We start from the raw sequence: 10713 nt of genomic DNA on the forward strand, positions 1-10713 counted from the left end.
TGCTCTATCTATCTCTCTCTCTTCAATTCAAATGGGCTTTATTTCACATTCTTGTATTTCTCCCAGTAGTTTTGAGTTATTGTCGATGTTTTCAAAGTCTCTTTGGGTGTTTGCAATTTGTGGGAAGTATGTCTTGGTATAGTGGGCAGGTTGTTAAGAAGTGGAGCTCGGTTTCCACCTCATCTTGTGTGCAGTGGGTCTGTCTTCGCTTGGGAGCCAGGTCTGCCTATGGCGGCCTTTCTCGATGGCTAGGCTGTGCTCGCTGAGTCTGTACCTAGTCAAGGATCTTCTTAGTATTGTGTCAGTCACAGTGCTCAGGTATTCTGCCACTGTGTACTCTCTGTTTAGGGCCAAATAGCATTTCAATTTGCTCTGGTTTTGGGTTGTTTCTTTCCAATGTGTCTCTCTCTCTCTCTCTCTCTCTCTCTCTCTCTCTCTCTCTCTCTCTCTCTGGCCTTGCTCTGGTGGAGGGTCAGGGGCATTGCCGGGTCTGTGCAGCGATAACACTGTATTGACTGTAGAACGGGAGCTCTCTCTCGCTCTCTCTCTTGCTATATGTTGACTGTATCATGCCCAGCCTCGGGCAGCGCTATTATTTAAGAATATGTTGACTGTATACAAAAATAATAATAATAATTTTTTACCTTTTAGGGGGGGGGGGGGGGGGGGGGGGGCTCGCGTTTAAATCTCGCACAGGGCCTCGCATTTCTCCCAGGTGGCCCTGCGTAGGAGTGGTTCATGTTCACACACAGGGCCGCCTGGGAGAAATGCGAGGCCCTGTGTGAGATTTAAGCGCGTGCCCCCCCCCCCCCCCCCCCCCCCCCAAAAGGTAAAAAAAAATATATATATATATATATATATTTTTTTTTCTTTTTTTTTCATACAGTCAACATATTCTTAAATAATAGCGCTGCCCGAGGCTGGGCATGATACAGTCAACATACAGCAAGAGAGAGCGAGAGAGAGCTCCCGTTCTACAGTCAATATACAGTGTACAGAGAGAGAGAGAGAGAGAGAGAGAGAGACACACATTGGAAAGAAATTGAAATGCTATTTGGCCCTAAACAGAGAGTACACAGTGGCAGAATACCTGAGCACTGTGACTGAAGATCCTTGACTAGGTACAGACTCAGCGAGCACAGCCTAGCCATCGAGAAAGGCCGCCATAGGCAGACTGTGTGTGTTAGAAAGAGAGAGAGAGAGAGCATGTGTGTTTGTCGTGTGTGTGTGTGTTAGAGAGAGAGCATGTATGAGAGAGATAAGCAAAGATGAGCCCCTAAAAGATATTCAACTTTTAATGGAAGAACAAAACAGAAGGAAAAGATAACTTCACAAAGGCAACATGAATATACATAGATCCAAAAGGACAAGGACTCGGAGCCAATGGCCGACATCAGCTAAATAGGCTAGCCAGGTACTGACACCAGGCCACACACAGCTTTGGCCAACGGCCCAACGCTACCCAAGCTACACAAACGACCAAGACAATTCACACACAGCACATGTCGTATCTCCAAATGTTGTGAAGTAACATATGTTTTGCCTGGAAAAAAACATCGTTATTAACAAAACATTCGGGAGGGGAAGGAAGGAAGAGTGGGGTAATGTCATGACATCTCTTACCTGCACCAAGGAACGCAGGGCGAAAGGCCGCAACACAGGTCTCCACGTTGACGAAAGGCCTCTCGCTGGCGGGACAAAAAGAAGCTATGGCCGGAGCCTTGTCATGGTGCAGGCCCGACTACATCTTCTGTCAAAGATGATGTCGTAGTCAGAGTGCCAGAACCCCCTGCTATTCTCACGGCTAATGTCAATGGTCGTAGCACAAGCTAACAGCTAACTCTAGGCTAACTGATAGCATCAAACTAACGTTGACCAGGATGACGTGTCACTCCAAAGGGATCTTCCAGAAGTAATTTGGCGAATAGGGAAGCACGATCTCTGGAGTGACGTCACATGACAGGCAGGGAAAAGGTTTTTCTCTCTCTTCTTAAATTGCAGGACTGGTGGAGAAAGGAGACTCGAGCGCTCAGAGCCGGAGACGCACAGAGCCACGGACACAGACGATCAGAGGATCGCCTCGCCGCAGGGGATCCAGACTCCAAAGAGAGGACAAATCAAGCGCTCCCAGCTTGGAGAATCACGGAGACCAGAGTTGCGTTCGTAGCTAAACAGCTAACTGGCTAACAGTTAGCTCAACCCGGCTATCGCTAACCATTAGCTAACGCAGAAGCAAGCTATGCGGCTACCACTGAAAAACTGTACAACGTGAGAAAAGCAATACAGGTGCTGACACCAGGCCACACACCGTTAGCTACTAGTACTACAACAGCTAGTCGGCCAGTTTGGCTCCAGAGAGAGAGAGAGAGAGAGAGATATCCACGGCGGGAATAGAATAGTGCATTAAAAACTCACCAAACGTCCAAAAGGATGGAGACAACCGTGTGGAGTTGACGAAGTTCATCTGCCGAACGACCATCCTCTTCATCTTGGCATAACAATGCTGCACGCGCTGTCTCTAGGTTAGCTAACGCTAGTTAGCCTTTAGATAAGCTAGCTACTAGCCGACATCATCATGGCTATATCCCGACTGAACCACACTTAATATTATAACGTAGCTAAAGCTAACTAGCTGTCCCTGTCTTTAGCCGGGATGGCTAGCCTGACTGAACTGTCTAACATGCAACAACTTTCATCTTCAGTCCATCTGCCGAACGATGTCCTCTTCATCTTGGCTGGCATAACCTCCAATGCTGCACGCGCGAAATAGTCAGACGCTAGTGATGGGTCGGTCATGAGCGACTCGTTCATAAGAGCCGATTCATTGCCGTGAGCGTGAGTCGAATCGCTCACGTCTGGCAATGAGTCGGTTCAGCCGCCCCCCCCCCCCCCCCCCCCCCCAGCACGCACACAGACACACACAATGAACTCAACAGACGCTACCTTACCTGTAACTCCTCCCCTCATTGAAACCAATTCTGCTGCCTGCAGAGCCTCAGAGCCAGGAACGTGTCTAATGTGAAATATATAAGCATATAAGCAAAACTAGATTTTAGGTCTGTGATGAAAAAGGGCCTCGCGAGAAGGGGGGCCTCGCAAAAAATTTAAAAAAATAAAGAAAACAATACAATACACCCTGAGGCGGCCCTGTTCACACAAATACTGACTGAACTGTCCCAAGGCACAGGAAGCACATCTGTGAGTTGTTCTTAGTGTTCCCATTCTGCAATCTGTTAATAAAGTTTTCAATCAATCAATCCGGGCCTGTGACGGTCACGTGTACCCATTCTGCAATCTGTTAATAAAGTTTTCAATCAATCAATCGATCCCGCACGGTGCAATACTCCAATTCAGCCATTGGGTGGGACGGTCACGTGACCCTGTGACGGTCACGTGACCCAAATCAGCCATTGGAAGCGAAGGTCCAGAGAGTGTGGCAGTGGGAGGTCAGGTGCCTCGTATGGGTTCTGCGGTCCTGCAGCTGGATGCATCTCATCCCATCCCGCTCCTGTGATTCAATGAAAATAATCCGGATCTGGATCCTGTTCCATTTCTTCTTTTTTTAAGTGGTAAGTTAAAGGAACACAGCAACATTTGACATGTTTCTGACCTGTTGATCCAGCTAAAAACACGTGTGTTTGAGACTTGTCAAGCGATCTCTGTGTTAAAGGCATACTAAGGCTACCCTGCACTCTGACCTCTCTGAAGAAATGCATATGTGTGCATACTAGGAGGAATATGCAAAAATATCCATTTCAATTGCCTTGTGTACATTGCTGATAAAATAATCTTCTTCCATGATATAGTTATTCCCAACAGAGTAGCATGAGAACAAAGTACACAACATTACCGTGATATAGTTATTACCAACAGAGTAGCATGAGAACAAAGTACACAACATTACCATGATATAGTTATTCCCAACAGAGTATCTTGAGAACAAAGTACACAACATTACCATGAGATAGTTATTCCCAACAGAGTAGCATGAGAACAAAGTACACAACATTACCATGAGATAGTTATTCTCAACAGAGTAGCATGAGAACAAAGTACACATTACCGTGAGATAGTTATTCTCAACAGAGTAGCATGAGAACAGAGTACACAACATTACCATGATATAGTTATTCTCAACAGAGTAGCATGAGAACAGAGTACACAACATTACCATGATATAGTTATTCTCAACAGAGTAGCATGAGAACAAAGTACACAACATTACCATGATATAGTTATTCTCAACAGAGTAGCATGAGAACAGAGTACACAACATTACCATGATATAGTTATTCTCAACAGAGTAGCATGAGAACAGAGTACACAACATTACCATGATATAGTTATTCTCAACAGAGTAGCATGAGAACAGAGTACACAACATTACCATGATATAGTTATTCTCAACAGAGTAGCATGAGAACAGAGTACACAACATTACCATGATATAGTTATTCCCAACAGAGTAGCATGAGAACAGAGTACACAACATTACCATGATATAGTTATTCTCAACAGAGTAGCATGAGAACAGAGTACACAACATTACCATGAGATAGTTATTCTCAACAGAGTAGCATGAGAACAAAGTACACAACATTACCATGAGATAGTTATTCTCAACAGAGTAGCTTGAGAACAAAGTACACAACATTACCATGAGATAGTTATTCTCAACAGAGTAGCTTGAGAACAAAGTACACAACATTACCATGAGATAGTTAATCTCAACAGAGTAGCATGAGAACAAAGTACACAACATTACCATACGATAGTTAATCTCAACAGAGTAGCTTGAGAACAAAGTACACAACATTACCATGAGATAGTTATTCTCAACAGAGTAGCTTGAGACCAGAGTACACAAAATTACCATGAGATAGTTATTCCCAACAGAGTAGCTTGAGAACAGAGTACACAACATTACCATGAGATAGTTATTCCCAACAGAGTAGTTTGAGAACAAAGTACACAACATTACCATGAGATAGTTATTCTCAACAGAGTAGCTTGAGAACAAAGTACACAACATTACCGTGAGATAGTTATTCTCAACAGAGTAGCATGAGAACAAAGTACACAACATTACCATGAGATAGTTATTCTCAACAGAGTAGCTTGAGAACAAAGTACACAACATTACTGTGAGATAGTTATTCCCAACAGAGTAGCATGAGACCAGAGTACACAACATTACTGTGAGATAGTTATTCCCAACAGAGTAGCATGAGACCAGAGTACACAACATTACTGTGAGATAGTTATTCCCAACAGAGTAGCATGAGACCAGAGTACACAACATTACTGTGAGATAGTTATTCCCAACAGAGTAGCATGAGAACAAAGTACACAACATTACCATGAGATAGTTATTCCCAACAGAGTAGCTTGAGAACTGACGTCTCTTTCATTAATTTATCTTAGTCTCGATGATCGTATAGTTTGTACCCTTCTACTCTGCGTTGTTGGCATTTCGATGTGGTTCTGTTGTAGGAAGGAAGCGCAGACGAGGTGGTTTGAATCAAACATCTAGGGTGTTTATTCCATTCTTAATAAAACACATCTATGAATCAAACAAGTACAGGATCTGCTTCTTCTATCTAATCATCTCTCTGGTGTGGCAGTTGGTCCCGTTCTGATCGGCGGATGCCGGTCAGACTCGTTTCTCCGGTGGTGGTTCTGGTTGTCTCGGCAACCCGAGGCCTTCTTAGTTTGGTGCTGGTTGCCAAGGCAACTCTGGTCTCCGTGATTCTCCAAGCTGGGAGCGCTTGATTTGTCCTCTCTTTGGAGTCTGGATCCCCTGCGGCGAGGCGATCCTCTGATCGTCTGTGTCCGTGGCTCTGTGCGTCTCCGGCTCTGAGCGCTCGAGTCTCCTTTCTCCACCAGTCCTGCAATTTAAGAAGAGAGAGAAAAACCTTTTCCCTGCCTGTCATGTGACGTCACTCCAGAGATCGTGCTTCCCTATTCGCCAAATTACTTCTGGAAGATCCCTTTGGAGTGACACGTCATCCTGGTCTGGTGACACGGAGTTTACAGTCTATAATGGGGAGAAATCCGACTGGCTGTTAGCCGTTCTATTTCCTTACCTTATTTGGAAATCCTTACAGTTCTTCTCTTTGCACAGAGAATAGCATACGTCCTTCAACAGAAATAGTATACTGGCTTCTCGATTAACCGATAAGGAGTCCTGTGTCATGGTTCTCTTATCCTTATTATTTAAGAGTTATTCTTTATTTTGACTACCGTTTCCTAATAGTTTTAAGAGTTATGCCTACATGTAACTTATGAAATTGCCTTATTTAATGTTACATCCTACTGTTTGTATTCCTATTTCAAAGTAATCTTTAACCTTGTTTTAGCTTTAACATTAATTTACAAACTATGTCTTTTTATTTGGTTAACTTGTTGTCAACTATTCATGCTAGCTAAACCTATAGTCTCAGGTGATGTTGTTGGACAGTTTGCTTTTATCTGTTGAATTGATCCATTTCTTCCTATTTTAGTTCTAAACTCAAATGGTTTAGCCTTTAGATTGGTTGTGTAAGGGGAGATGCCAAATGGCCTGGTGTTACCTATCTAACCTCTGAGGCCTTTTAGAAACTATTTTGACGAGGGATGGTGACTGTTAACAGCTGTTTGCTGAGGCCTGGCTCTTTTGTTGAGGAGACAGCCTGCTGCTTCTTCGATCCATTTTGTAATACATCTTACCACAGTATCTTCGTCCTGCACATGTACATTTCATTGATATTTTACATGTTTTATTTAGATAATATACGACAGAACAAAGTACACAACATTACTGTGAGATAGTTATTCTCAACAGAGTAGCTTGAGAACAAAGTACACAACATTACCATGAGATAGTTAATCTCAACAGAGTAGCATGAGAACAAAGTACACAACATTACCATGAGATAGTTAATCTCAACAGAGTAGCGTGAGAACAAAGTACACAACATTACCATGAGATAGTTATTCCCAACAGAGTAGCTTGAGAACAGAGTACACAACATTACCATTAGGGCTGGGCGATATGGCCTAAATATGATATCACGATATTTTCTGACCTTTCGGCGATACACGATACGCATCACGATGTTTTTCTTTTTTTCCCCAAAATTCATTATGAGGCTTACCAAGACAGTATTTGAGTTTGCAAGCTAACATTAAAGACAAAATAAAATACCCATGCATTTAGCATTTTTATATTATATATTAGATTTAGATTATTGGATTATTAGATTATATATTGCATATATTTAGCAATGAGATATTATATGATTTAGATATGAAATATGATGAATTGAAAATGGGGGACCCTGATGTAAACAAGACGAAAGTCTTTCTCTAGTCTGCATCCTCCAGTCCGCTGTTGACTGTTGTTGTATTGAGCTGTACTGTATTGTACCCATGCTGCAATCTTTTAATAACGTTCTCATTCATTCAGTCGGCAAACAGAATCATTTTGATTGACAGTCGCGTCTGCCAATTACGTCACATCGCTTGCACCCGCCCTGCTGTTCTTAGCACCAATCGGAAAGCGCGTATTTATTTTTTACTTCCGCCATTGGAGAGCTCAATGACAATAACAATGGCAGCTCGCCGCGGCCGACGTTTAGCTTTTAGCTCCGCAGAAGGACTAAACGACTGGAGGCATAATGATTTTACTGCAACGAATGTTATAATAAAAGCCTTTCCATACATCTGTCTGATTGAAAACTTTATTAACAGACCGCAGAATGGGCACAACTGAGTCAGCACGGGCTGAGATATGAACGAGCTTGCTATATCTAGGTCGACCTCGGTCGGCACTATGTAAATACGCTGATGTTATTGAAAGTGTAACTATATAGAGACCTCTGAACAGGTCCTGCATTATTATTATTATAACGTTAATGCCACAAAACGAATGCCTTTGTTATCATAAGTAGTCACTTTTGATGCAGTAGTGTGTGTGGGGCGGCGCTGTTCAAAAGTGTCAACGTGTGGACCAGATTGACGCGACACAAGCCTCTTGGGCAAAACATCACGATATCCACGATACGTTTAAAAAGTGTATCGTTAATGAACTGTACCCGATATTTATATAATATCGTCATATCGCCCAGCCCTAATTACCATGAGATAGTTATTCTCAACAGAGTAGCTTGAGACCAGAGTACACAACATTACCATGAGATAGTTATTCCCAACAGAGTAGCTTGAGACCAGAGTACACAACATTACCATGAGATAGTTATTCTCAACAGAGTAGCTTGAGATTTCTGAGGTTTTTCAGGTCCGATCACAGCTTCTCTGACCAGAGGTACTGGGGGTACAAGGTGAGAGTACTGTGCAGAAAATGGTAAGGGTTTGCTTCAGACCCGGCGCCATGGGCGGGCATTGGGGGGCCTGGCCCACCCACTGAGTCAGCTGTGCCCACCCTGAGATTTTTTTTTTTTTTTTTTTTGTCAATCAAAGTAGACTATCCAAATGCTTAGCCCTAGTGGGCACTGATGTCAACAACAACACTGCTGAAGCTAGCACGGCACTCTGTGAGGATTTGTTTTCTACCCTCAAGAACATCTTTACAGAACATCGCCTTAGTATGCTTCATCGACGCAAGGCCAATTTAATTCAGTTGGCATTTGAGAAGGACTTAACAAAAAAGTTCAGGGATGAGTGGAGGGGCAGTGTTTTAAGAAGATTTCACTCTGTCCCCAAACGCCGCTTGCCGCTCTACTAATGATGGTGAGTAGCCTGTGGAGGAATTTTGTTTGCTTTTTTATGCACTTTATTTTTGTCAGTTCAGTTCAGTTTGTCAGTGAATTCAGAAGTGTTGAATAAATGGAGACTTTTCAAAGATATAGAATAGAATAGAATATAAATGTATTATCCTGAGGGAAATTTGACACTCCAAATCACTCAACATTAAACATTTAGACAGAACAAGTCACGAATAAGAATAACAAAACAAATGGCCTAAGAATAGAATAAAATGAAATAGAATAAAAATAGAATAAAAGATACAGTAAATAAATACAGTAAAAATATACTGAAGTCTACAGTAGGTGTAATATTGCACAGTGCTGTTTAAAAAGTAAGAGTCCAGGAAGATGGTAACTGTCACTCTTTGCTCAGTGATGCAGTGAGGCACAGTGATGCATTGTATAGTCTGATGGCTGTTGGAATGAAGGACTTCCTGTGCCGTTCAGTGCTGCATTTAGGTAGTGTGAGCCTATAACAATACATGCTCCTCCTGTCAGCCAAGTCTGTGTATAGTGGGTGGGAGGGGTTTTCCCTGATGGCCTGGAGCTTAGCAAGGCTCCTCCTCTCCGCCACCCTCACTAGGGCGTCCAGCTACACCCTAACCACGCTATTGGCCTTCCTGACCATCTTATCCAGCCTGTCTGTGTCCCCTGCTCTCAGTCTGCTGCCCCAGCAGGTCTGTTATATATATCCGTTCAGTCTGTTTTTGTATAAGTGAATGTTCTTAAGATAGAGAAATTTGATTTTTCAATTGCCTCTCTGCTGTTTAGTTCAGCACCGTGGGCAACGCCAAGCAAGCCACAGCGCCGTTGTCCCAGCTGAAACGTATAAAAGGGAACCTGTGTTGAAAAACCATTGTGCCCCCCCGAGAACATTTTATGCCCCCCCACTAATTTGTTTCTGCAGCTTGGTCTGGTTTGCTTTGGTTTACTCCCAAAGCATAAACTTTATTATTAATAAAAGATCAATAATATGCCTAATACAGTGCTCCTTTTAAACTATTTGACTATTATTATTATTATTATTATTATTATTATTATTATTATTACGTACAATATTGTACCATGCTACAGTACCAAAATATTCTTTTCAACCAGTACAACAGACCACACAATGCCATAAAATCACGATTGCCTTTTGTTTATCATAAACACCCACATCTCTCATATGTCTGTGTGCTACTGGTACAAGACAGATATACATAGTGCAGTAGACAGCAGTACGGTAGATCAGACAGATACAGTAAGTCCAGTGACTGAAGCAGTCCTTGCTGTTCTCCATTCACAGGTACAGTAAGAGGCAAGGAGCTGTTTTCTATTGGAAATCAATTCACAAGCAAGCTTAGGATCTAAAAACAATTTCTCATTGTTGTAAAAAGTGTGTGTGTGTATTATGTTGCATGTGCCACAGAGGCCTATATTGATGCAGGCTACAGTCTCTGACTCCCACACTGTGACTAGAATGTACAGTCAAATTATTAAAAGTTTGGATTTGGTGCCACTGAATTTGAAACTCAACCCTGCTTCCTCACCGTCTCTCTTACCACCACCCCTCCCTCTCCCTTTCTCTCTATCTACCGTATAAGCAGGGAAAACTGGTGGATCAGACTTGTTAAATGGATATCTGATCTTATCGTGGGCGTCTACAAATGTGGGTGGAGAAAAAACTCTCTGTTCGACTCCTGCAATCCTGACTCAGTTTCGGACGCAAAATACCAAACTCTTCTGGGATTAAACGGTCAGAGAGAATAATGTGAACGTACTACTTGTTGAAAAGAAGACTCAGCCAAAAGCCCATAATTGTGCCAAGATTGATCTTTGAGGAGGGGCCCTCGCTTACTGCCCGGACCGGCCATGTGGTCAGACAAGTATGATAATCAGTCAGCTGGTTTATCTTGATGTTAGGAGTAACTAGAGCGTTGAGTCTGAGCACTATTTAAACCTTGAGGAAACAGATATTATACTG

This window comes from Notolepis coatsorum, assembly GCF_963971535.1.
Source record: "Notolepis coatsorum genome assembly, chromosome: 4".
Taxonomy (NCBI): domain Eukaryota; kingdom Metazoa; phylum Chordata; class Actinopteri; order Aulopiformes; family Paralepididae; genus Notolepis; species Notolepis coatsorum.